This window comes from Hylobates moloch, unplaced genomic scaffold, assembly GCF_009828535.3.
Source record: "Hylobates moloch isolate HMO894 unplaced genomic scaffold, HMol_V3 SCAFFOLD_19, whole genome shotgun sequence".
NCBI lineage: Eukaryota > Metazoa > Chordata > Mammalia > Primates > Hylobatidae > Hylobates > Hylobates moloch.
The window spans coordinates 79130711-79156877 of record NW_026652294.1 but is presented as its reverse complement, the minus strand read 5'-3'; the positions used below and the strand labels follow the sequence as shown (position 1 = coordinate 79156877).

Here is a 26167-nt window from a genome sequence, read left to right as displayed (position 1 = left end):
GGGGCCACACACTGAAACCAGGGAATCACTACCTCTGCGTGGTAAACCTAGGGAGTCAGTATTTTCAGCACGCTTCACCGGCTTGGGATCATCTAAGCTACTCTGACCAGTAAGGGCAATAAAGAGAGTTTATCACTTCAGGAGTGCTTTCAGGGTCTATTAGGGAAAACAGAAACCACTTTGGGTATATTAAAGTGGGGAAATTTAATACATGGAATTGGTTATAAAAGTGATGGACGAGCTCAAAAGCTAAGCAAGAGATGGTGATGAAACAGATTAAAATCAACATGATGCCTCTATTGCTTTTAGGGCTGCAGGCACAAGAGGAGGTGGTGTTAACAGACCTCAAAAGCAGAGGTCAGCTGGGGTCAGAACATCAGGACAGGGGTTGACTGGCAGAAGTTGGAACTGCAGTAGGAGGGGTATGTTTAGAAGCATGGAGAAGACAGTCACTATTGGAGATGCCACCCAAGACAGACAGGTTGGGGGAGAACATCCTGGTTTCTCCCGTCTACCTTCTACCCGCCAATCCCTGTCTATGGCTCCCAGGGGCCAACCTCATGAAAAGCATCTGAGCCCATAGGAAGTCTGAGAAATGAGTCCTATATGGGATGACTTCCCTGTGATACAGAAGATAGGAAGAGTAAGGAATGGCTCTGAGGACAAACAAGCCAATGATGGGCCATAAAACAAAACAGAAATTACAATGAAAGTGGGAAAGCAGTTTGGGAATAAGCCTGAGAAACATGATTCTCAGTGGAAATGTGGATTGGCGGGTAGGCTAGGAACAGGTACACACGTTTCTATTGTTATGGCTCTGGGAATCTGTTAAGAGCTTAAACAGATCACTACCAAGTAGTCAGGGTCTACTGCAGCCCCTGCATTAAGTCTAGGAGGAAGGAGAGGAGCGAGATTGCGACTTGGGATGATTTTCCTGGAGTCCAGTCAAGTGGTAGGGCTGAGATTTGATCCAGGGTTGTCTGACTTCAAAACTAATGCTCTTTCCACCATACACCTCCCTCTCTTACTTGCTCTCTCCTACTTAAAAACAATGAGAAGATTGTCTAATCAATATTGCACTGCATTTTTCAATTTGTAAATGCAATCAAAAGGTTAGCCAACCATATTAATTTACATCATTATTTTCTATAAAACTTGTTCTACATCAGCGAGCCTCAACCCAGAGGGCGTGTCTTAATTGAAAAGGTGGCAGAGGAGCTTTTGAAAACTCTACAGTTACCGAAAGTTTTAGATACAGTGTGCCTGGGGCCATATGTGAGTCAGAAGCAACCCTTTCAACCTCTAATTCCCCAACTAAGGCCATACAACTCAGTATTTTTAATTTGCCACAGATGAGTTTGCTTCTCATACATGGCCAAATAAGTGGGAGAATTGCTAATTACCTAATCACTTAACTAAGTAGGCCAATCTGTAGACACAAGAGGTAAGGGACACTAGGCACGAGTCCTTACTCATCTTCCCATAAAAACAAACACTTTATTAAACACTGATAAAGTGAAGCAACAAGAATTACTTGGAAGAACACTGGGATAGGCCTCTGAAGGCCTGGGTTTCATGTCCATCTCTGCTGCTGTCCACTTCTCTTCGATTATGAATTGTGCTGACTCCATTAGACAGTGCTTTTGTTTTGGCCCTAGTTTCTTAGCTAGGGCTCACTTCAAATCCTCTTTGGAACCAGGAGAGGACTCATTGATTATTTGGTCATTATGAGTGCAACTTGCCCTACGGGAATTGGGTTTCCAATAAGATAGCCATATTCAAATATTTTCATGCCATTCAGGCTGTGTATGCTAACATTTCCTAGTGCATTTCCCAAAAGACAAAGCAATTGGAAGATAATTTGGGCCTTGGTCACACCTGCATGTTAAAGTTAATCATTTTTGTTTTATTTATGCTCTTTTGAATTCATTTTTTATTACCTAACACCAAATAAATCCACTCTTTCATTCATTCAGTGAACATTTATGGAGCATAACATGTCAGGCAGTAAGCTAGGCCCAGGGCCACAATGACAAGGACAGGTCCTTGTCTTCAAAGAAATCCTATTAGCAGGAGAGACAGGCATTGCAGTGGCTACAATTTACAATGTGACATGTCCTTTACTCTGGGTTTTTGGAGGAGGAATTGCATAAGTCAGCCTGTGGGGCTCATGGAAAGCTTCACTTATGAAGAACACTGAAATTGGACTTAGAGCCGTTTGCTGGGGACATAAGGTTGAGAGGTAGAGGGTGGGAAAGAGTCTGGGCACCATGTTGGCTTGCTTACAAAAAGACCCAGCGCCATGAAGGGTATTTAAATTTTTAAGACTCAGAGATCATGAGTCTTGCATTTTAAGAATTTGCCCGCAAGTAGCCCGAGGTTTAGGATGTTACTTAAAGGGTTACCAACAGACTTCCTCATTGCTCCTTCCACCTATGATTTTAAGTCCCTCTTAAATCTTGTGCCAGAATAAAAGCAAATGTGTGAAAATTTATATGGATTCATGAAAACTTAGGGAGCTATTCTTAGGAAAACGTCAGCCTGGTAAACAGTTTTGCTGGGAAGATAGGAAGTATCATAGTTCTTCTAGTGCCCTTACAAAGAGGTGTGTTATTTTTTAAATGTGGGTTTGGCAACAAAAACAACAGTAACAACAACAACAACAACAAAAAAGCAGGAGAAAGCAAGGATTTAAAATGTGCTGGGTTACTTTCTGAGGCTTAAATATAAACCAAAAAATGCACCAAACTGAAACAATCCTTAACATAGTTTCCAAAGCAGAAATGCCTGTATTTTTCAGACCAGAAAAAATTATCTTATATTAAGAAACCATAGGCTTAGACTTTTTAAAAGGATATTTACATAAACTCTCAAAGAAATGCAGAAAATCTGTATGTTAAATATTTGTACAATGGTGGCCACTTCTACATACATATGTTCAGACATATGGTACGTTACACATTTGTATGCTTAGAAGCTGTAAAAATAGAACTGTGGTGTCTTACATTCAATGTAAAGCTCTCCTATTCTTACTGATGAAAATAATTTAAATGAGGTTTCACTTCATGTATCTAATATTTATATAACCAAGCCATTGCCAAAACCAATTCCAAACGATGGCACCTGCTCGCTATGAATCCAAATGGAGACCAATCAAAACAAATTGCAGGGCTCTTATATTCTCTCATAAAACACATTCATCAATTCTCAGAATGGCTCTCACAAAGTGAATAAACAGAATAGCTATAAATGGCAATGACAAAAGGATCAGCATCACATGAAACACTTGTAATTCATTTTCCCAACAAAGGTTGTCCTAAAAGAATTCATAAGCCTTTTCAAGCCAAGCCTTCACTGCAAACATTAGACAGAAGAAAGTCGCCAGTGAAAACAGCCATGACGGATGTGTTGCTTTCAGACCAATGTAACTCACAGCCTTTCATGAAAAACACCACTACTGCATGATCTTCTCCTGCAATGACTTTCATTTTACATATACAAAGACATAGTATGTGTCTGTGTGTATTTGGTGGTAGTGTCAGGGGGTGGTGGGGAAGCTGGGACTCGGAGGGAGTAATTAGTTAGATAGTCAAGATATTTGGCATGGAGGCAAAGAATCCATGGAGATTTAACTAACACTGTTACTTTTCTATCTCTTCCCAGTCACATCGGGGATAATCACAAATAATCTCACATAGTTGAACTTCTTGCCTCTATAACTTGCTTACATTTTTTCTTCCCCTTTGGTTTTGTTTTGTTTTTGAGACAGAATCTTGCTCTGTTGCCCAGGCTGGAGTGCAGTGGCATGATCACCGCTCACTGCAACCTCTGCCTCACAGGCTCAAGTGATTCTCCTGCCTCAGCCTCCCGAGTAGCTAATATGACAGGTGCACACCACCACGTGAGGCTAATTTTTGTATTTTTAGTACAGACAGGGTTTTGCCATGTTGGCCAAGCTGGTCTCAAAATCCTGACCTCAAGTGATCTGCCTGCCTTGACTTCCCAAAGTGCTGGGATTACAGGTGTGAGCCACTGTGCCAGCTTTTTACCATCATACATTTGATACTGGGTAGACTTCACAGCATTGCGTCCTTACTACATGGCGATACTTCTCATTTTTCATTCACCAGCTTATGCTTTTTGTCCACATTTTATTTCTAAGCTATTTTCCTCTTTTTTTTCCTAAGAGTAAATGCCTTGGGAATTATTCAATTATTACAACAACTTATTATACACCATATGCAAATTAAACCAGTTTTGATTGGCAGAAAAATGTTTGGTCTCAGAAACAAATAAACAAGTCTGTTTGCCTTTGTTCCTGTAGTTCCTGTAGCAGCCTGCAAAGTATTTCTGGGTTTATGTCATTTTCTATTGAGAAACCAAAGCCACACAGATCCCTTATATGCCCCAAATACAAAGAACAGCTGAGAGTTTACCCTGCCAGGTGTCTGGGGGCTCTGTGCCTGTGGGGAAGTCTGAAAGGCCATAGCAGGGAAGCAGGAAGAACTGTTAAATAAATACAATCATTGGAGCGGATGGCCAATGCTGTTATGGGCAGAAAAGGACTGAGCAGGAGACAAATTTTGTCCAATGGAAAAAATTTTTGAAAGCCTTTCTGTAGTTTGGGTGAATAAGCTTAATTCGTAACAAGTAATGAAAGTGGTTTCAAACTAGGCACAAATGTAAATGCCTAGATAGAAGCAGTCATGAAATGACCACTTAAGATCTATTCTTCAATGAGGAGGGTATTCATTTACTCAAACATGTATTCCCGGATGTCTTTATGGGAGGTACTTTGAGGTACACAAGATGAATGAGACGGTCCCTGTTCTCAAGGCACACAAAAGAGAAGCCAAAACTCAGGCACACATAATAATGGGAAAGTCTTTAACAGGATTAGAGTTAATATTTTTACTTGGCTTTGCCTCTAACGAGTATTCAACCATCACAGTTAGCTTATATGGAATGTTCTTTCACATGTAATAAAAAATTAAAAAGCAAAAAAAAAAAAAAAATACCAAGGACAAAAGAGATCATAAATCAGCCACTAATCACTGAATATTAAATTTTCCAAGTGTTTGATATGTGCTTGGCTGTGTGCAGGTTCAAGACATACTAGGCAGGCAGCTGCTTTCAACAAACCAACAATTTCCCCAGAGAATCAAAACTAAAAGGAGTTCAGAAGAGAGGGAGGTAACAGCGGTCTAGAGTCAGGGTCTACAGTCAGCATTCTTAAGTCATGGACGAGATGTCAGAGCAGGAGGGAAGGAGCAGACGTGGAGAAGGGAAGGCCTATGGCATGTCTGGTAAGAGAAAATTATCCTGTGCTGATATGATGGGAATTCAAGGGAAGAGGATGATTAGTGGCAGGCTAGATGGCTTTGGGAGACAGCCATGAATATGACAAATTAAGGAACATCTGCTGAAGGCTTTTGAATAGGAGGCCGATAAAAATTGTAAAAATAATATTGCTTAAAAGAAGGCAAGATAAAATGGGAAGCAAAGACCAGATTTGAAGGGTGACTCTAGAGCCTGCTGCAGTAGTCATGAGGATGAAGACCTGAAAGACCAGGGCAGAGCTGCAGGCTGAAAGGAAGGAGCCCCACAAGATGTTTACAACAAAAACATTGTCAGAACCTGAGCAAAACCAGGGACTGAGGAGTGCAGGGTTAGGAGTTAAGTCAAGATGGCAAGGTGTGCAAGCTTCACTAACCACTGAAGATCATGGAGTTCTCAGAGCAGCTTTCTCCCTGCCTCGTCATAACCTGTGCCACCTTTATCCCAGCTGCAGAAGGAACCAAGGAGGGACACTAGAACTAGGCTAAACCAGCAGATTATCCACAGCAAGAACTTTATCTACCACACAGGGACTGAGTGAGTCAAGTGGTTTTGGCCCTGGACTTTTCAGGTCAGGTAGGGTCAGGGCTAGCCAAGGTGATGGGAGAGTGAAACTAGGAAAGCTGCAATTTAATCAGACTGTAGAAAGATGCACAGAGAAGGCCCTGTGTTTCCAGACAGACAGAGATACCGCTGCAGCCTGACAACTCTCCAGCCATGTAATGTCTAGCCATACTCCCTAGCGAGCATCTGGGTTCTGGGAGCGCCCCTGTATCTTCACAATCCATTCAGCATTCACTTGAGTTCTTTGCAGGAGTTTCTAGTCCTTACAGCCAAACTCTCCCTGACTGAGACAGAAAATGTTTTATCAATAAGCTGCCATAAGCCTAGCAGAGGTCTTTGCTCCAGTCTCCACTTGTCACTACCTCCTCTGGAGAGCCACACCCTAATGTGACAGGTGATGACAGCTTGGTGGTCACGGGAAGAGGCTCTGGTGTCACAACACTGCCCAGCTTCACTATTGACTCTGTCGGTTGTATGGCATCCTTAAGCGGCTTAAACGCTGTGTGCCTCAGTTTCCTCATCTGAAAAACAGAACAAATAACACTACCTCCCTCACAGGGCAGTCGTTAGTAATGTCCAAGATTTACAGCACTCCAATGTTCCTGGCACACCATACGCAGTCCCTGCACTCAGCATTGTGATGCCTATTTTTAGCTACTCTCACCAGAAGGAGCACCACACGAAAGAGTGGACCTTCAATGCCCTGCTCCCAACCTTCTCGTGGCTACGGAATAAACTCCAGGTATTCAAGGCCTTGCAAAGCGTGGTGCTCACCCTCATCTCTGGCTGCTCCTCCGCCATTCTTCCCGCCCTCAAGGTGAAGGAGCCTCTACACACAGGGCCCCCTGCGCCCCACATGCTCCCTCTCAAGTCTCAGAGGGCTCCTTCCTCTGCAAATGTGGCAGGTGCTCTGACAGCCTCTTGCCTGCACCAACAGTGCTTGTTCTACTTGAGCTAGCCTCTCCAGGGCTGTACCAATCTCAAATGCCTCTCCCTGAGGACTTCTTTGAAGAATGCAGTGCTTCGTCTGCTGTGCCCTCACAGCCCTTGGTCAACGCACTTGCATTCTGGACCAGTTAGGCGTTTAGGTGACCCTGGACTGCATGCGCTCTCTGTCCTATAAATAATCATTATCACAGCCAATGCATATGAAACACTCCTTTGTGCCAGGCACTCAGACAAGTACTACGTGAATTAACTCATTTAATTCTTCCAACAACTCCAAGTAACAGGTTTCTGTTATTATCCTCATTGCTTGGTTGCCAAGGAAAACGAAGGCAACAGAGAGGTTAAATAACTTGCCTCTAGCTAGGTGAAGTGGTGCACACCTGTAGTTCCAGTGCTTTGGGAGGTCAAGGCTGGAGGATCACTTGAACTCGGGAGTTCAAGGCTGCAGTGAGCTATGATCATACCACTGTGCTCCATCCTGAATGACAGAGGGAGACCCTGTCTCTCAAAAAAAAAAAAAAAAAAAAAAATTGAAAACTAGAAGAATAAAATATATAAATAACTGGCCCAAGGTCATACAGTTGGAGGCAGAATGGGAATGCACAGACTGTCCAGTTCCAAAGTGGCTCTTAACTTCTCTGCTACTACTGCCTATTTGAAGACTTCGCTTACTTCCTTAAGTCCGCTACCCGACAATCACTGCATCCTGCCCCCTGCCTCCTTGAGGAGGGGTGGGCCCTGTTTCCTGCCTTCCCACCTGTAAACTATGAGCAACCATACCCATCCTTGTCCCTCTCTGATGCACAGCTAAGGTATGTTCTCAGCTCCCCACAATACATACCTGTCTGCAGTTCTATCAGATACTCTTTTTCTTGAATCGACTACTTCCCCTCATCTGGCTCTTCACCCTGAGAATATGAGCATGTGAACTCCTTCCTGAGACCCTTCCTCCTGGCTCCTGAAACCCCTTCTTCACCCTGATGCTCCCTCGTGGCTGCAGCATCATCCCACTCCCTTTATGCTCAAGGTCAACTCCTCAAAAGACTATTGTCCATTCTCCATCTTCAGCCCCACCCCTCCATACGCTCATGGAGGCACAGCAATCCAGCCTCCCGGACAACCACCCCAAGTTCAAAGGTGGATTTCTCGTTGCTTCACCCAAGCAGTCATTTCATTCATGACCTTCCTCAACTTCTCTGAAGCACGGACACTGAACACCCTGCACACAGCAGGCTCTCAAATCTGTGTTGAACTGATGAATGACCAGTCCTCCTTCACTGACTGTCTCTCTTCCCTTGGCTACCTGACGTGGCCAACACTGTCATTTGAGACAGAAAATCCCCCAAATCCCTTTCCCCATGTGCTTTACTAACAGGATCTTAGCTTTATTTAGGAAGGTAATGTCCCCAGTTAAACAAACAAGAAACTCGTATTCCCAGACATTCTAGCAGTGACGTATCGACACACATTTACGTTCAGAGAGACTTGTTAGAGGCAAACTCAGTTGGGACGTGCATGTCTGCCACTTGGCATTTGCTCTTTGCCCTTTCTTCCACGGATGATGAACTTGGGAGACAGCACAAGCAGGGCCTCCATATACGCCTGGTTTTCCCGTCCTGCTATGCCTGGCTTTCCTCCACTTCTCTGAACACTTTTTCTTGGGCTCTCTGGCAGGCTCCCACCTTTCTTGACTGTTTCTTAAATGTTCCTGTTCCTCATGGTCTTCCCGAATTCTTTTCTTCTCACTGCTTCTGAATAATCTCTTCCATCACCAATGGGTTTAACTGCAACCTACTTGTGATGACTCCCAAATAACTCTTTGAGCCCAGACTCTCCTGAGCTCAAGATTTATACTCCCAGCTGCTTTTAGGGTTTCTATAGTATCACACAGGCACTATAAATTTAAAATGCTTCAATTGCAGTTTATCGTATCCCATCCTGCTCAAAGAATGCCACCATTAGCACCCAGTTGTCCAAGCCAGAAATCAAGGGGCCATCCCAATTCCTCCTCAATATATCCTCCCCACAACCCATCAATTAAGATCTTTCCAATCAATCTCCTTGATGTTCCTTGACTCTGAGTCTTTCTCTGCATTTTCCCTTATACAAACTTGACTGAGATTTCATCATTTCTAACACAGATTGCTGCCCTAGCCTCCTAATTAGTCTGCCTTGTTGGTGAACAACATTGCTAAAGGGACTTTTCTATATGCAAATCTGTCTAACCACTCTCCTTCTTTAAAATCCTGCAAGGGCTTCCCACTGCTTCAGGGCAGACCTCAGAGTTTTTAGCACAGATTATGACCTCTCATGACTCTCATATCTCCTCCCAGCTCACCCCAACACAATTGCAGCCATATGGGATGACTGTCAGCTCTCAGAATGCGTGGTTCTCTCTGCATCTTACCTTTGCACACACTTCAATGCCTGGCGTGCACATCCCCTTCACTCTCAGGCTAAGTGCTTTTTGTCCTCCAAGATGCAGCTCAGGCATGACTTCCTCATATGAATCCTCTCCTATCGCTCCTGAGGCAAAGGGCAGTGTTTCTTCTCTGTACTCACGTGCTCTGTGACTAACTCTATTGTGACACTTACTGACTATATTGTAATCCTATTTAAATTTCTTCTCTTTCTGCTACACTATTGGCCCCTTGAGGGCAATAACCTCTGTCCATCCATCCATCCATCCATCCATTTTCTATCCATCACAGTGCCTGGCACATAAATAGACACAAAAATGGAAAATTTAATGCATATATGCGTATTTCTGTTGTTCTTAGATAAGCTACCTTGAGTTCAGAAAGGATGTCTCATTTTTAGTCCTTACACATTAAGTAGATGCTTCTAAAATGTTTTCTTCCTTCCTCCTTTTAGCATTGGATAATCAATGAATGTTCAAGCATCAAACTGACACGAAAAACTAAGGATGGCTATCAATTTAGTATTTCGAATACTTCCGTAAGATATCTTTGTTTGCTGTTCCAGGTTCATTTCATAAAGTTTCAGTTTCTCTGAATAGTTTCTCTTTTGGAATAACTTTAAAAATCATTATAAATGCAACTCATATCTATTTTAGAAATATTAGAAAGAGACAGAAAATCACAATGAAAATAAAAGGAGCCGTCAATCTTCTCATCCAGAGATGCCCATTATTTATCTGGTGGGGTATCTTTTTCTAATCTGTTTTCTATGATGGTCACACACTGACTTCACTCTCTATCGCCTGTTTCCAGACTGGCACAAGGGCCAAAATGGGCTGCTAATATGCTGGGGCAAACCCCTATCATTCATTCCATTGGAACTCAACCTAACAGTCAAAAGACAAAACAAGGACAGCCCGTGTGGTGGCCACTCTAAACGATGAAGGCTTCTTAACCTGAGATTTGGCTTATTTTGGAGCACGCTGTTCTTTGGCTTCAAACCATACTCAGGTGTGTCTTCTGGACTTTCCCTTATCTCTTTGATGAGATTCCGTCCAGCCTGACCAAATGTACTTCTTTCAAGCGGTATATTATATTCACAGGAGTAACTCTGTAATCTTATTATTAAACTCTGTCGATTCCTATGGTTTTGAAAGTACAAAAAAAAATCCCAAATCTTTAGTCTTGGAATATATTTCAAATCTCTCCCACCTGGCAGGGTGCCTCAACACCCACCACTGTGCGGATGTCTCAGTATTACATGCACCCTGTTGTCTCAGCATCAAGGAACAGCATAAACCTATAATTCTTAAATTCAGCCCAACTGAAAGAAATCCAGGAAGTATTTAGCATTGTTGTGATTATCAGCAATCCAATAGGAAAAAAAAAAGTGCCCTTTCCCTAGTGTTAATACCGCTAAGTACCCCTGGAATCCTAAGTTCTCTCATGCTCGGGCTTGTTATTTTCCCTTGGACAGCCCTTCTTTGAGAATTTTCAGCAGAATATAAAGGACTATATCCTGGGTCAAGCAAAGCACCCGCTCCATGCCCTCCTCGCACACACAGATTAAGTCGGCCTTATCAGAAGGAAGGCAGGGGCGTCCGGGAACAGAGCAGGGGCTTAAAATATCTATGGACCAATCCACCTGTGTGGTAGCAGCAGGTGCTGACTCAGCGAGGCCTGAGGGCCCTAGGAATGGGCATGGAAGCCTGCAACTTGGATCGACACTTTTCCTATCTGGGATTCCTATATGAGGGGGAGAAGAGATGCAAGCACAGGGAGACAACTGCTCCGAGTATTCCAACACCTGGAGTGCCTACAGCTCAAGTTCCTCAAGAACTTAACAGTCATGGAGAATTTGGAGCAAGGGTACCCAAATACGACCTTGGGAAGCCTAGGACACCTTTGTTTGAATGACAAAAAGGCAACCTTCCTGACTTAGCAAACGCCTATGCCCTTGTAGAAAAATGAGAAAAAGATACCACCTCTGGGCAGACTTAACCCTGCAAAGAAAAAGGCCCCTTTTTAACAGCAGATACAGAGCATGGCAGCCGAGAATAGGTTGGAAATCAGCCTCCATCTACCCTTCAGTGGAACCCCTTTGTGCACTGCACTAACTGTAGAATCACACATAAAGGCCCGACACCCTCTTGACAAAGACTCTATCCAAGGACGACTGACTGGGATGGGTCTTCAAGTCCTTCTTATATCAGTAAGAAGGAAATGGTGAGGTCTGTTGAACCCAAGGTACTTCAAGCTACCCATGTTTCATCCCCAGGCCACAGAAACCAAGGAAAACTGGATTACTCATCCATTTAACAAACACCTGTGCATGTGCAGGCCCTGTCTAGATGCTGGATGAAAAGCATGGTGCAAACCTCAAGGACTACAGCATTAGAAAGGAAACGTCTACCCCCAACGTTTGCATGGCCTAAGCAAGAGAAAAAATGGTAGCCACATACCACATGCTGTGTGTGAGGCTTCTCCTCACTCACTGGCCCAAACTGGGCACCTGCTGCCCACAGGTATCTCCACCAGCCCCTTCACTATCACTATTTTCAGTTTCTCAAAGGAACCTGATATGGGAAAGCCAGGCTTATGTATGTTTTCTTTGGAGAAATATCTATTTAAGTCCTTTGGCTATTTTTCAATCAGGCTCCTTATTTTTTCTTTTGCTATTGGGTTGTAGGGGTTCCCTATATATTTTGAATATTAACCCCTTTTCAGGTGTATAGTTTGCTAATATTTTCTCTCATTCCATGAGTTGCTTTTTCATTCTGTTGATCATTTCCTCTGCTCTTGAGTTTGATATTGTCCTAGTCCTATCTGTCCACTTTTGCTCTTGTTGCCTGTGATTTTGGTGTCACATCCAGGAAATTGTTGCCAAAACCAATGTCATGAAGCCTTTCCCCTAGCTTTTCTCCTAGGAGTTTCACAGTTTCAGGTATTATGTTTAAGTCATTAATCCATTTTCAGTTGGTTTTGTGTTTGATATAAAAGTCTAGTTTCATTCTTTCACATATGGATATCCAGTTTTCCCAACACCCTTTGTTGAAGATACTATCTTTCCCTATTGTGTATTCTTAGCACACCCATTGAAGAACAATTAATCGTATATGTATGGGTTCATTTCTGGGGCCTCTATTCTATTTTATTGGCCTATATGTCTATTTTTATGAGAGTGCCATACTCTTTTGTTTACTGTGGCTTGTAATACATTTTGAAGTTAGGAAGTGTGATGCTTTCAACTTTGCTCTTCTTTCTCAAGATTGCTTTGGCTATTTGGGCTCCTTTGTGGTTCCATATGAATTTAATTTTTTTCTATTTCTATAAAACAATACCATTGGGATTTCGATAAGAAGTGCAACTAAGAGGACTTCGCTCTTTTGCACAACTGTTGTCTACCCTAAAATTAGTCACTGATGAACAGAAGATATGTACTACAGATAGAGAGTTTCAGTATTTTCAAGTATACTCCAAATGCTTTTTAAAATTAAAGCCAACATATTGATGGAAGGTGTGCTTATCTCAAATATAATCTTAGCTGCATCCAGATTTCCCAAGCTTTGAACTTATATATCCAACTGACAGCTCCCTTTAGAATCCTCACAAACATATTAGAGACAGGTCCTAAACAAAACTCAAACACCTCTTTATTTCTGCCCCTGCGAACTTTCCCATCTCGTTCAATGTCACTTCATTCCCATTTTTACTCAAGTCAGTAAACTTCCTTTACAAAAATCAGTCATTCTTGATTTCTCTCTCCTTCTCCTTAGTATGCCCTCTCCCAAATCTTGCTGATTTCTCAAAACCATCTGTTGTTCTCCATCCTAATTGCTACCCCTCAGCCCAGTCACCAATATCTCTTGCCTAGACTAATGTAACATCCTCCTACTTGGTCTCCCTGCTTCCATTCTCCACAAGGCAGTGATGGTCTTAAAAAGGAAATCGGTTCAGGTTAGGCCTTGTGTAAAACCCTTTAATGTCTTCTCATGGCATTAGAATAAAATCCAGACTTCTGATCTCGGCCTATAAGACCCTGTGTGGTCTGTTGCCTGCCTAGCTCTCCATGCTCATCTGATGCTATGCTTCCTCTCGCTCACCAGCCTCCTTTCAATTCCTCAAGTGCATGCACATGCCTCCCCCTTGCCCATGATGATTCTCCCTGGCCACTCTACCCAAAGCGGGTGCTTCTCTGTGGTTCAAGTTCTCAGCCCATTGTTTATTTCCTTCCTAACATTTATTGTAATTGGCAATGATTTTACTAACTACTAACTACCTTTTATTGTTTTTGTCTGTTTCCTGTCACTATAATGTAAACTCCATGAAGCCAGCAGCTTAACATGTCTATTAGGAACTAGAGTGAAAGTTAATTCAGTTCAATGTCTGGTCCATAGGGTCTATAGTAAGTGCTCAAGAAATATTTACCAAGTGAACAATCTTACAACCGTCTTAAAAATTCACCCCAATTATTGCTCTCCAGGCTTCTATCAATTAAACTTCTAAAGCATAAACAAAAATTCCTTTCTATAAGACAAACTCAAAACTTTCATTATACGTTGAGGAAGTTTAATTCAAATCTGGGCTCCAGCAGATTATTTTCTTCAAATATTCACATTGGCTATCAAGTGGAACTCCATGAGAAATGGAAAAAAACCCATCGTGGATGCAAATTCAATTATTAAAAAAAATGACAGTAGCATAACGTAATCATGCCTTATTTAATGTGGAAAATATTTAAATAAGATCATTATGGCTCTCTTACAGCATATCTATTTAGTCTAAACCTCTGGTTCCTTTCCACTATGAATCTACTTTGTTTGAAATCTCAGAATGTACAGCCCAAGGCTTTTCCAGTGCTAAAACCAAAAAAAAAAAAAAAAAAAAAGGTGGGGGGGCACAGTGATCTTTATCATATTTTGGAGTATTAATTACTAACAGCACAAAAAATTTGGCAGATAATTTGAACTATATATTCTTTATCTATTCTTTCTTCCAATCTCTTTGTGAGTCTGTAGCCATAATTTCTAAGCAATTAAATCCAAGACAGGAAAATAGTATGTCATTGAGACAAGAAGTAGTTACAAGAACTCCTTAGTAAGCCATGTCCATTTCATCTGATCTTTCAGGGTCAAATGGTTTAGTAATTCCCTAAAAAGGAATAAACAATGAAGATTTAAAAAAACTGAGAAATATGGAAAAATAAAAACAATTAGCAAACACTACCAACATCACCAACAAAAAATTCAACCCAATACTTACTCCAAATGTTTTAAATCAACATTGCAATTCTTGTTTGCTGGAGATTCCTAGAATATACTGTTCTTTGCACATATTGAATGAAACTCATCATGTACTCCTTGTCACCCTGGAGAATGCCTATCCACTTATCAACCTGCTAAAGAGTTGCTTCCTCTGTAAAAACTTTGCATTTCCTTCCTCTGGGTTCCTGTAGCATCTCGGACATACATCTTTTACACAGCAACAAATAACCACAAAGCATTGTAGACATTAAACGTATATGTATGTACCACACCAAGAGCAACTTAAGGACTTGTCCACTTGTCTTTGTAAGCCCAGGTCCTAGGTAGGACAGTGCCAGGTACATAGTAAGTATTCATTCACCAAACATTTATTGCAAAAATGAACAATTAACTCACCTCTTTTATTCCTTTTCCTAAGATCTATATATGGTCACCATATTTTATAGCCCTAAAACTGACAACCATGATGTCATAAAGGGTTTTGGTGTCATTTTTAGGTGCATAAAATAGAAATATGCTAGTTTTGATGTCCGAATACTAGAATTTCTAAGATGTTTCCTGGGCAACTGGAGGGAATATTTGATAACTAACCTAGAAAACATGGGATCTCAAGTTGCCATAGCTATGAAAGACGGAAACGGTGGTGACCTTAAATCTGTGGGATAGATATCTAACTCTGGCTCCTTTCTCATCTCCCCACTTCCTATGCTCCAGCCTTTCTTTCATTCAAATGACACAATGGTAAGGATCACTGACTTCCTGGCAACCTCACTAGCCATGAAATACAGGTTGCTCTGGTTGAGGGGAAGACAACCTCGGAGCATCATTTCCTGATGACATTATCAAAACTCTCTAGTTTCGATCAAATGAGTAAAATGCTGTCTTAGATTCATGAAAAAATCTGAAATGCAGATTATTTTCAGAAAACTACACTTTTCTTTTTTTTTCAGTCACACACAGGAGCTCCAAACACGACCATCAAATAAATAACAAAATCGGTTCAGAAAGGAGTGTTTTAAGAATGAACAAAGTTGAATTAGGTATTTTATATTGGCCAGTCTAAGAAATGTTTGTGGTCTTTAAATTTTAAAAGTTTGCTCAGATGTACATCAGAACATTGTTTGTAATTGAGGCAAAAACTGAAAATAAACTAAAGAGCAACAGTGGATTAACTGTGGTACATCCACAGAAAAAAATAACATGCAACTATCAAAAAAATGCAAAAAAAATCATGCAACTATCAAAAGCATATTTAAAACATTCACTGTATATTACATGGGGAATAAAAGCAGTTTATGGAGCTGAATATACAGCAGGATGCTATCGTTGTATGAAATCACACATGCATATTTAGACATAGAAAAAGCCTGGAACAATATACATGAAGTGCAAACAATGGCATCTCAGTGAAGTGTACTACTTTTGCTTATCAGAATTTTCTACAATTTCTAAAATGAACCTGCATCGCTTCTCTCATTAGAAGTTGTAATTTGCCTGTTTCAGTATCTTTTGTTCTTCTAATCTTTTTTTACATGATTAAAATACAAGTCTTATGAAAGTTTGCTCAAAAGTAAAAGTCATTTAACTTCTTATCCTAATTATAGAAAAAGGTTGATTGTGTTAAAATTAAAGCAGATTTCTGAAGTCTCTATGAAAATATGAATGAAATAGGAGAAACCCAGCAATTTTCATGAATGTTAGGAAAACTAAAAGGAAAGCTCACTGACTTCATATACCACCAAAATTGCAACATCATTTCCCTAGCAAGAGTTTTAGTCTGGAATATTTCCTAAAGTCTAAAACATTTGCTAATGTGCAAATATTTTAAGAAACATATCACAGATTTCTGTGAGCAACCATTCCACATATTTTCCAAGCGTTACCTACCACTATTAATAAACATTCACTGAGTTCTTTCTCAGTCAACTGGTATTACGAAAGACAGATAATCTATTGTCCCTTTCCTTCAGGAAATTTGCCCTAAAGATAGGGGATTATTCCATATATTATATATATTCTTCGGGTTTCCATTTATTCAAGTTACCAGTTTTTTGAATAAACAATTTTACAATTTTATAGAGAATTCCTTTCTAATCCTCACTACTTTTTGTGATAAGAACCACTACCATTTAACAGATGAAAAGACTAAGACACACGAAGATTGAGCAATTTGCCTAAAATCAGAAAGCTTGGAAGTCATAAGGTTAGGTGTGGAATGTAGTTCTACCAACCTGTAGACACACAGATGTTTTAACCATTAAAACACACACACACACACATACACACACACTCTGTCTCTCTCACACACACACACACACACACACACACTCTCTCTCTCTCTCTCTTACAAAGTAAGGAGTACAGGCAGAAGGTAGTACACTGATTCAGAGGAAAACCAATACTACCTAGAGCCGGAAGGATCAGAGGACATTCCATGGAGTGCACGGCCCTTGACTGACGTCTTGAAAGACTGAAATGCATTATCAGGAGAGATAAGCAGTTCCAGGAGAAGGCACTTTTCCCTGCTGGTTACAAATATGGCTTGGATGTCGTCCCTCAGTCCTCTTTTGTAAAGGATCCAGACAGACTTCCCAACCCACAAGAAGGAACCTGACAATATTCTATGATTAGAATGAAATCTTAGCGATTCAAAGTGAGGAAAATATTGTTTGTTTCCTATCATTACCAGTCCTCTCCTCTCCCACCATTCAGCAACAATTTTGCAAAGGAATAGGGAAAAATCTGCTCCTGAATAAAATCAAGAGGACAATGAAATATTTTTTATTTTTAATTTACAGCACTCACTGAAGAGAAAAATGTCTCTGGGTTAGGAAACTGGGCCAAAGTTACAGAAATAATTGTGTCATGGGTGTGGAGCTATATTTCAATTTATAAGTGGAAAAAAGTCATCAGGAGAAATAGATGACAAGGGAATAAGATGAATCAGACAAACCCATGAAGGAAGTAAGTCAGTAAGCCCTTAGCTTGAACAGTTTACTCATGTTTGGAGTAAAAACATTTACTTATAAAATTGTTCCCTCTCACAATAATGCCAAAGAAAGAAAGAAAGAAAGAAAGAAAGAAAGAAAAGAAACTGTCATTTATCCTTGATTGTTCCCCCAAGCTATAATCATACACGTCTACGTGTGATAGAGTAGTTCTTGTGAAACAATACCAATTTACCAATAAAAGGGGAGGACGATGACCTTTCGCTTCAGTTCCTTTTTAACCTCAAGAATCTAGAAGAACCCACATCCTTCTTTAGCCATCTGGCTGTCTCCAATTGTGCTCACTGTATTCTATCTTAACTCCACTCAAGTCAGGCTCCAACTGCACCACTCCACCGCAATGACTCTCGCACAGGTGACCTGTAACCTCTATGTCACTAAATGCAGCGCTCAGTGATTACACTTCATCTCACTTGTCAGATCAACTGCAACTGACACACCATCACTCCATCTTCTCTCATATGTCTTCTTCACATGGTTTCTAAAGCGCCGTGCTCTCTTGGTTTTCCTACCTCTCTGATTGCTCTAGCTTGGTTTCCTTTTCCTGATCTTTCAATGTTATAGAATGCTTCAAGGTTCAGTTCTTAGTCTTTTCTTTAATGACCCTTTCCCCTTAGTGATCCCATCTACTCTCCTGACTTCACCATCCACAGGCAGATGACTCACAATTGTGTATTTCAGTCCATCCCTCTTTCCTGAACTTGACTCAGGTATCTAACTGCTTACTTGACGCCTCCACTTGAATGTCTAATAAAGATTGCTTACTTAACATATGCAAAACTCAGCAGCCAGCTAACGCCACTCACCTCCACAGCCATAGCCCCTTCCCACTGCCAAAAAATATCCTACTCCACCCATACATTTCCATATTTCAGCTGATGGCAACTCCAGTCCTTCCACCTTTCAGTTATCCTTAACTTCTCTCTTATGCCCACCTTAAATCTACTAGCAAAATCTGTTGGTTCTATCTTCAAAATATATCTAGAATTTAGCCACTTCTTCCACCTCCACTGATACCACTATCATTATCTCTTACCTGGATTGCTGGACGGCCTCCTAATTGCTCCCCCTGCCTCTACCACACCCTCAGAGTCTACTCTCAACACAGCAGGAGTGTTCCTATTAAAATCTAAGACAGATCATGTCACTCCTGTGCTCAAGGCTCTGTGATGGCTCTCACCTCACTCATAAAGCCGGTGTCCTTCATACAAGATACTATGCCACCTATGTTTGCAATAATCCTCACTATTGCCCACCTCTCTAACCCCCCCCAACTATTTTTCCCTTCAACAACTCTGCTTCAGCCATCCTGAGCTCCTGTTCCTTACACTATATGTGTATACACATACACACATACACACTTTATATGTGTAAATTTACATAGTAATTTACCTATTTTTTATGTTTGGTACTGCCCCTCCTTCTACCCTGGTAGAATGTATGCAAAATGTGGGTTCTACAGGGCAGGAGTCTTTGTTTTGTACATCGAAGTATCCTAAGAGACTAGCCCAGTATGAGGCACATAATCAGTGCTTTAATCAACATTGCTTAATGAATGAATTTCTAGTCTCAGCAAACTATAAAGGGCTCAGCCATGTGACTGAACTTGTTCCACTAAGAATCTTACTACATTCCTTTCTCTTAAAAAACATGTGGGCCGGGCGCAGTGGCTCACGCCTGTAATCCCAGCACTTTGGGAGGCCGAGACAGGCGGATCACAAGGTCAGGAGATCGAGACCATCCTGGCTAACGCAGTGAAACCCTGTCTCTACTAAAAATACAAAAAACATTAGCCAGGCGTGGTGGCGGGTGCCTGTAGTCCCAGCTACTCAGGAGGCTGAGGCAGGAGAATGGTTGAACCTGGAAGGCGGAGCTTGCAGTGAACTGAGATCTCGCCACTACACTCCAGTCTGAGCGACAGAGCGAGACTCCGTCTCAAAAACAAACAAACAAACAACAACAAAAAAACACATGTGCCACAGTAAATGCTTGTTGAATGAATTTCTAAATGGCACTGTGTTGTAAATGGAAAAAAATCTCACCACAAATATCATGAACTCAATAAAACAAAACAAAACAGAAACTGTGTACCATTTGTTCATCCATTTATCCATCTATTAATTCATCTACTCAACATAAATTTGGGTACCTATAATGTGCTCTGCATTATGTCCCTGTGTTAGGGACACAAATAAAAGGCTTAGTCCCCATTTTTGCATGGGGCAAAGAGAAAAGAAACCACACAAATACAATTCAGACTATTAACTGCCTTTACAGAGGGAAGCCCTGGGAACAACAGGATCACAGAAGAAGGCACCTAACTGACCGAGGTTGTAGAGGCAGGGGCCATCAGGAAAGATGTGCCCCTTGAACTAAATTTTTAAGGAGTTAGTTAAGGAAAAAGAGTTGGCAGGGGTTGTGGAGGAAGGAGGGAGAAGATGCCATTTTAAGCAGAGGACACAGCTTCTCTGAAAGCACAGCCAGTAAGCATATACAGAAAACACTGAACTCCAGGCAGCTCAGTTGGCTAAAGTACGGGAATCCAGGGGATATGTTGAGGTGGAGAGGTCTTTTACTCATACTGCATAGTTTGATTTAAACTTGAACTTACGTGGTAGTCATTACAGTTGCACTCTCAAGTTTGTATTTTAGAAATATCTGAAAGCGAGTAGTATGGTAAACGGGGCCTTGAGAAAGACTATATAGAAAAGGTATGAAATTTAAATTTAGAGTTAGAAATGCAATATAAATTGGTAAAGAGCATCAGGAATTTTAATTCTTGACTCAAAGTAACATGACAATTATAATTATATTATTTACCTTTTTTCCCCCAGAGGACTCAAAAGAAGAGAGCATTAAGGGAAAGAGACTCCAAGAAATTCTTAAACAACACATCCTGATTCAAATCCAAAACCTAAATGAAGTGAAACAAACAATGAAGAAAACCACCCTCAATGCCATTCTTTACTCAACAGAGAGCTCACAATAATAGTCCAAGAGAACATTTACAGTGCCAGAAGAAATACCCAATCCATCCATCATCCCCTCACTCCCACTTCCTCCCAAACATCTCATATTTTCCTTCCCCAAATATACCAATACTCAACAGCTACTCGTCACTCCCAAGTTCTGATAATCCTCTTGGCATCTCAACATTAAAATCTTTCTTTGTCCTTAAAGCAAGGGAGAAGGACTGCCGAATCCCAGGAGCAATTACCTCAAACAACCATTTTACTCTGCTGGGGCACAAAAGATCTTTCTCAACTGTATTCTTTCACAACATGCCTTGCTAGCCAAGCCTTAAGAGGTTAGTTTGGTTTGGGGGACCACTGTAGGCAACTGGAAAAAAAAACAGAATTATACCTGGCATTGATACAGAACCGAACTTCTGCAGGCAAACAAAAGCAATAGGTTCTCTGTTCTCTAGTTTCAGTCATGTTGCCTTAAAATTTGTAAATGAGTATTTTTTACATCTCCCCGAGTATTTATTCTAGAAATTCAAAAAGGAGAAACAGAAATCAGGCACAAAGAGGTCCTAGGTACAAGTACCAAATACTTACTTCTCTCTTAGGGCAGCACTTGAAATCTGGACCACAGATGCAAAATCAAAGCACAGCACACTTTCTATCTATATAGTACCTACATAGGTATATGCATAGTTCAGAATCATTTACAAAGCCCAAGTTTCTGTTTAAGAAAACGAAGGGAAAAATGGAAGAAAATCTAAAATGGCAGGAAAGCTGAATACGGCTCCAGGAACGCAGAAAAAGGTCCACAAGGGTGAGTGAATGGGTGCATGTGTGTAAGTGTGTGTGTGCGTGCTCATGTGCGTTTGGGTGTACATACACAAGACCCAATTATTTGACATTATCTGCCTAACCTTATTCTGTTATAAAATTATTTTCACAAACAAGCTACATATAGAACTAAAAGTCACTGTTGAAGTGATTTCTAAATATTTACTGAACTTCTAAAAATAAGACTAACCTTTTGGAACCAACTGGTTTTTGATGGCTTGTTCCAAAATGTCTAATGTAGGGACATGATAGTATGAAACTGGAAGTCTAATCACCAATTCCAGAATGTTTTCAAAGGGAAGTTTTCCTTTTTTGAATCCTCTTATTCACCAGTGAATTGATTTTTCTATGAAGAAAAGTTTTTAAAAAGTAAAGTTTCTCAAGGATTGCTCAATTCCTCTGAATTTAAATCTCTACCTCTGGGGAGAGCTTCTCATAGAGAAAGAAGAGGTAAGTGTGATCCTTCTTTGAATCTTGGTGTTACATTTTTCCTTTTAAAAAAATGCCACGTTTTTAACTTACAGAGTTTTTTAAGGGAAAGGAGGGGAGGGAAGGGTCAAACTGGTTCTTGCCTTTGTTTCCCTAGGAATGACAACCTAGGAACAACCAAGGATACTGTATAAACTAAATATAACTCTGTTTATATACACGTATATATTTAAAGAAAACAAAAAAATCTAAAATTTGTGGGATTGGTAATTTCAAATTTCAAATATAAAGTCAGTTAAAAAATATGTAAAGCAGAGCAGGGCGGGACCTGTTCATAAGGCGGAGCAAGCGTCAGGTGCTCCGAGGAGTGAGGCCGGGTATTCAAGGGAGGGATACTTCAGGCTTGTGCAGTAGAGGAAGATTGAGCCTGGTCTTGAAAGATGGGGTTGAAAATCTGCAGAGTCCTGAGGCTTTCAGGCTGAAAAAGGCTTTCCTTTCTCACCTGACAATCACAGTCTACCATGATTAATAGACTCTTCTTGATCAACTCCTCTGGAGATGTTTTCCTGGAGAAACACTGGAAAAATGTGGTACACTGTTCTGTTTGTGATTTTTTGAGGTGCAAGAGAAAGCTACTGAGGCAGAAAATGTGCCTCCAGTTATCCTACCCCTCACCACTGCCTCTTAAGTGTTTACCACCACAAGATTTTTTTTTGTGGCTGTGATCCAGATGGAGGTCTCCCCTCTATTTGTCAGAGTTTCTTCACCGAGTAGTGGACACATTTCAGGATTATTTTGGAGTCTGTTCAGAATTAGTGATGAAGGACAATGTGGTTGTGGTTTACGTGGCATTAGAAGAGATGCTTGGCAATGGGTTTCCAAGCCGACTCGTTGGCTACCGAGTCAAACATCCTCAAGGAACTGATAAAGCCTCCCACTATCCTTCGAACAGTTGTCAACACCACCACAGGAAGCACCAATGTGGGTGACCAAATTCCCACTGGATAACTGTCAGTGCTCCCTCGGCGAGGTACTGGGGTGAAATACACCAACCGTGAGGCCTATTTTTATGTGATTGAAGAGATTGATGCCATTATTGATAAATCAGGTTCTACAATTGCTGCTGAAACCCACGGGGTGATTGATGCTGTATCAAGCTGACTGGAATGCCAGACCTTACACTTCCCTTCATGAATCCCAGGTGGTTGGATGATGTCAGCTTCCATCCTTGTGTTTAAGTGCTGGAAATCTGAGCATATCCTTTCTTTCATCCCTCTTGATGGAAATTTCTGCCTGCTGTCTTATCCTGTCAGTGCACAGAAATTGGTTGCAATCCCAGTGTATGTCAAACATAATATCAGTTTCTGAGACACTAGTTCACTTGTATGCTCTGGAAAAATGGTGGGACCCAAGCAGGCAATGGGGAAGACCACAGAGGGAGTGACAGTCACCAGCTAGATGCCCAAAGGGGTCCTGAACATGAGCCTGACTCCAGGATAAAGGATGTACACATTCAGCCCAGTCACAGAGATGCTGTTTTGGGATGTGGGAAAAACAAATCCCCACAAGCTACCAAGTTTAAGGAAGATCATGAGTCTTCACGTTGGAGATTCCAAACCAGAACCATGGTACTTTGGAACCATTATTTCCTTCTATACACTTTAATTTTTTACCTATTACTAAAAAAAAAAAACTTCCTGATATCTTCCTCTAATATGATAAAATTAACCTGCAGTTAAGATGCAGCAGCTGGCTATTTCTGGACTTAGGGTCATGTGGATATGTATGGAGAAAAGTACAAACCCTTTAAGGGCATAAAATACATGACCAAAGCCAGAAAGTTCTAAGTTTGAACCTGAAGGGAGAGTTTGCAGAGGAAAAAGTCATGAACACTTTTTCATTTCTTATCTAAAAGTAAAAAGCATCAGCCTGTCTCCTAGGACAGTCCTCTCCTGGGCCCACACATTCCTTTTTCTCCTTAGCCTGCAGTGCTGTGGAACTAATCAAGGGACGAAAGGGTCACCAGGGAGAACTGGACAGAACTGAAACACAGCAAAACCATTTCTCAAGGACAAGGTGTGTGATAGGGGTAGAGATGCTTGATGCTTGTGTAACCATTTTTAACATGGTTTCTACTGAAAAAGACCCAACATTTGTTGCTTGCTTGGCTTTAATTATCTAAAGCTGATGAAAGACTTCTTTGTTGATTTTTTAAGGTAGAAAGATTAGAAAGAGGCCGGGTATGGTGGCTCAAGCCTGTAATCCCAGCACTTTGGGAGGCCGAGGCGGATGGATCACCAGAGGTCAGGAGATTGAGACCAGCCTGGCCAACATGGTGAAACCCCGTCTCTACTAAAAATACAAAAATTAGCCAGGCATGGCGGCACATGCCTGTAGTCCCAACTACTCAGGAGGCTGAAGCAGGAGTATCACTTGAACCCGGGAGGCGGAGGTTGAAGTGAGCCAAGATTGCACCCATGCACTCCAGCCTGGGTGACAGAGCGAGACTGTCTCTGGACAAAAAAAGAAAAAAGAAAAGAAAACAAAAGAAAGAAAGGAAGATTAGAAAGACAGAAAACTTGGAAGAACAATGAATGTTAGGTCAAGGAAAGGCCTGTTAAGGATATGATCTATGCAGGAGAAGGAGGAGGAAACAGAATTAAAGGAGAGTTATGAGACATCTTTAAATGAAAGATGGGCAAGAAAAGTAAATAAGCTCTGTATTAAGGAGGGATGGGAAGAAGAGGTGGTTTCTTTCTGATGCTTCTGTTCATATATAAGAAACACTGGTACTTCTACAAAAGGACTGGAGACTTCTTCAATTCGAGTCCACTATTGACATGAAAACCCTAGTAGAATCGTATTTTCCCTTGAAAACTGTGATGATATCCGACTAGTTTTCAGACACTGCCCGTTGCTGGCCTTTAGCACTTGGGTCTCATCGTCATTGAAAAGGTGGCCTGCCTTCTTTCCATGGTGGCTGCCTAAAATCCTTCCTTCCCTAACCCAACTCAGTTTTACTCACTTCCCTTTACAGAATTCACCAGCCTTTTTCCTATTACCTGATCCTTCCACAGGATTTTCTAAAAAGCAGGAGAGTTTCAGAGAAGCCAGTTCCATAACCTCCAGTGCAGCCAGAGGTTGTGTGTCACGGTATTGGAGAGGGCCAACTCATTTTCCACGAAGGTAGACATGGCTGTGAGTGATCTCACATATGCATTTGTCCATGTCCCAACCTTCTGGTCAGAAATTCTTCCATCAAACGCCTTAAGAGAATGGTTACCATGGAGGGTATGGTTGCTCCTTGAAGCCGCTTGGTAAAGTGGTCATTGCCTCACAGTCTTTTGTTTTGTACTCTGCTCTACCATGTATTTATAACAGTTAGCTATCAGTCCCTTTTCATTCTAAAACAAAAAATGTCCCCTAAATCTTTGAATAAAATTAATGCTATAGGGAAAAAATACATAAAGCTGTGGAACCATGATTTCCTTCTATACACTTGAATTTTTTACCTATTACTAAAAAAAAAAAAATCTTCCTGATATCTTCCTTTAATATAATACTGTTTTAAGCAATGATTACCTATCATTTGATTCAAAACAGAAGTAGCAGCACTAGTAAAATAAAGCAAGTTGCTAAAGTTAGCTGGGAAATGTCTTCAAGTAATAATAAAAAAAAGTTTTTAATAATAATAAAAAAACCAAAAGGGCCTAAACTCAAAAGGAAAAAAAATAGAAAGTAATAGGGACTTGAGAAAATGGCCTTGGTTTTCTCATCTCTTCAATGGGAATCCATAGCACCTGCCTCACAGAGTTGTCATGAGGATTTTAAACACTCATAAATGTAACGCACTAAAAATAATGTCTGGACCCATAGTGAATGCTCAAGAAATATTAACACATCATTATTATTATTACTGGCAAAGATTCATGTTATCAGGCCATTTATCACTTCTACCCAGGAAGGCAAATGGTCATAAGGGAATCACAATCTGGTGAAAATCTTGGCTGCCAAGCAATGATAGCCTTATTTCACAGACAGCATACTGAAGACATGGCTCAAGATTTCTAAAATCTGGAAGGAAGAAGTAGTCACTAGAGAAGGATCAGTATTTCTGATTTCTAGAAGGGGGCTATCACCTATAAAAAGAATAAGGCTTGTTTTGCATTTGCCAAAGGTGGACTTGAATTAAATGGTGGAAGTTAGAGGGAAATGTCTGCTCACTACAAGAAAGGCTAACATCAGAAACAATCGCTTCATAAAAGGATAGCCTGCTTTGAAGGACAGTGTACTGTTAACTGAGTGAGAAGGCAGGAGTTTCATCCGTCAAGGATGCTAATTGCCCAGCATATTTGTAAGCACTTTGTGTACGGACCCATTCAATCCTCACTACAGCCACC

The 26167-nt window shown here is 41.0% G+C and overlaps 1 protein-coding gene and 1 pseudogene across 3 annotated transcripts in view; one reads left to right on the top strand and one right to left on the bottom strand.

The window, feature by feature from the left end:
- PIP5K1B (phosphatidylinositol-4-phosphate 5-kinase type 1 beta) overlaps window positions 1–26167 on the bottom strand; it is a 310679-nt gene that overhangs the window by 204749 nt on the left and 79763 nt on the right. The gene's annotated exons all lie outside the window — the stretch shown is intronic.
- On the top strand, window positions 20020–25056 carry LOC116459426 (AP-3 complex subunit mu-2-like; annotated as a pseudogene).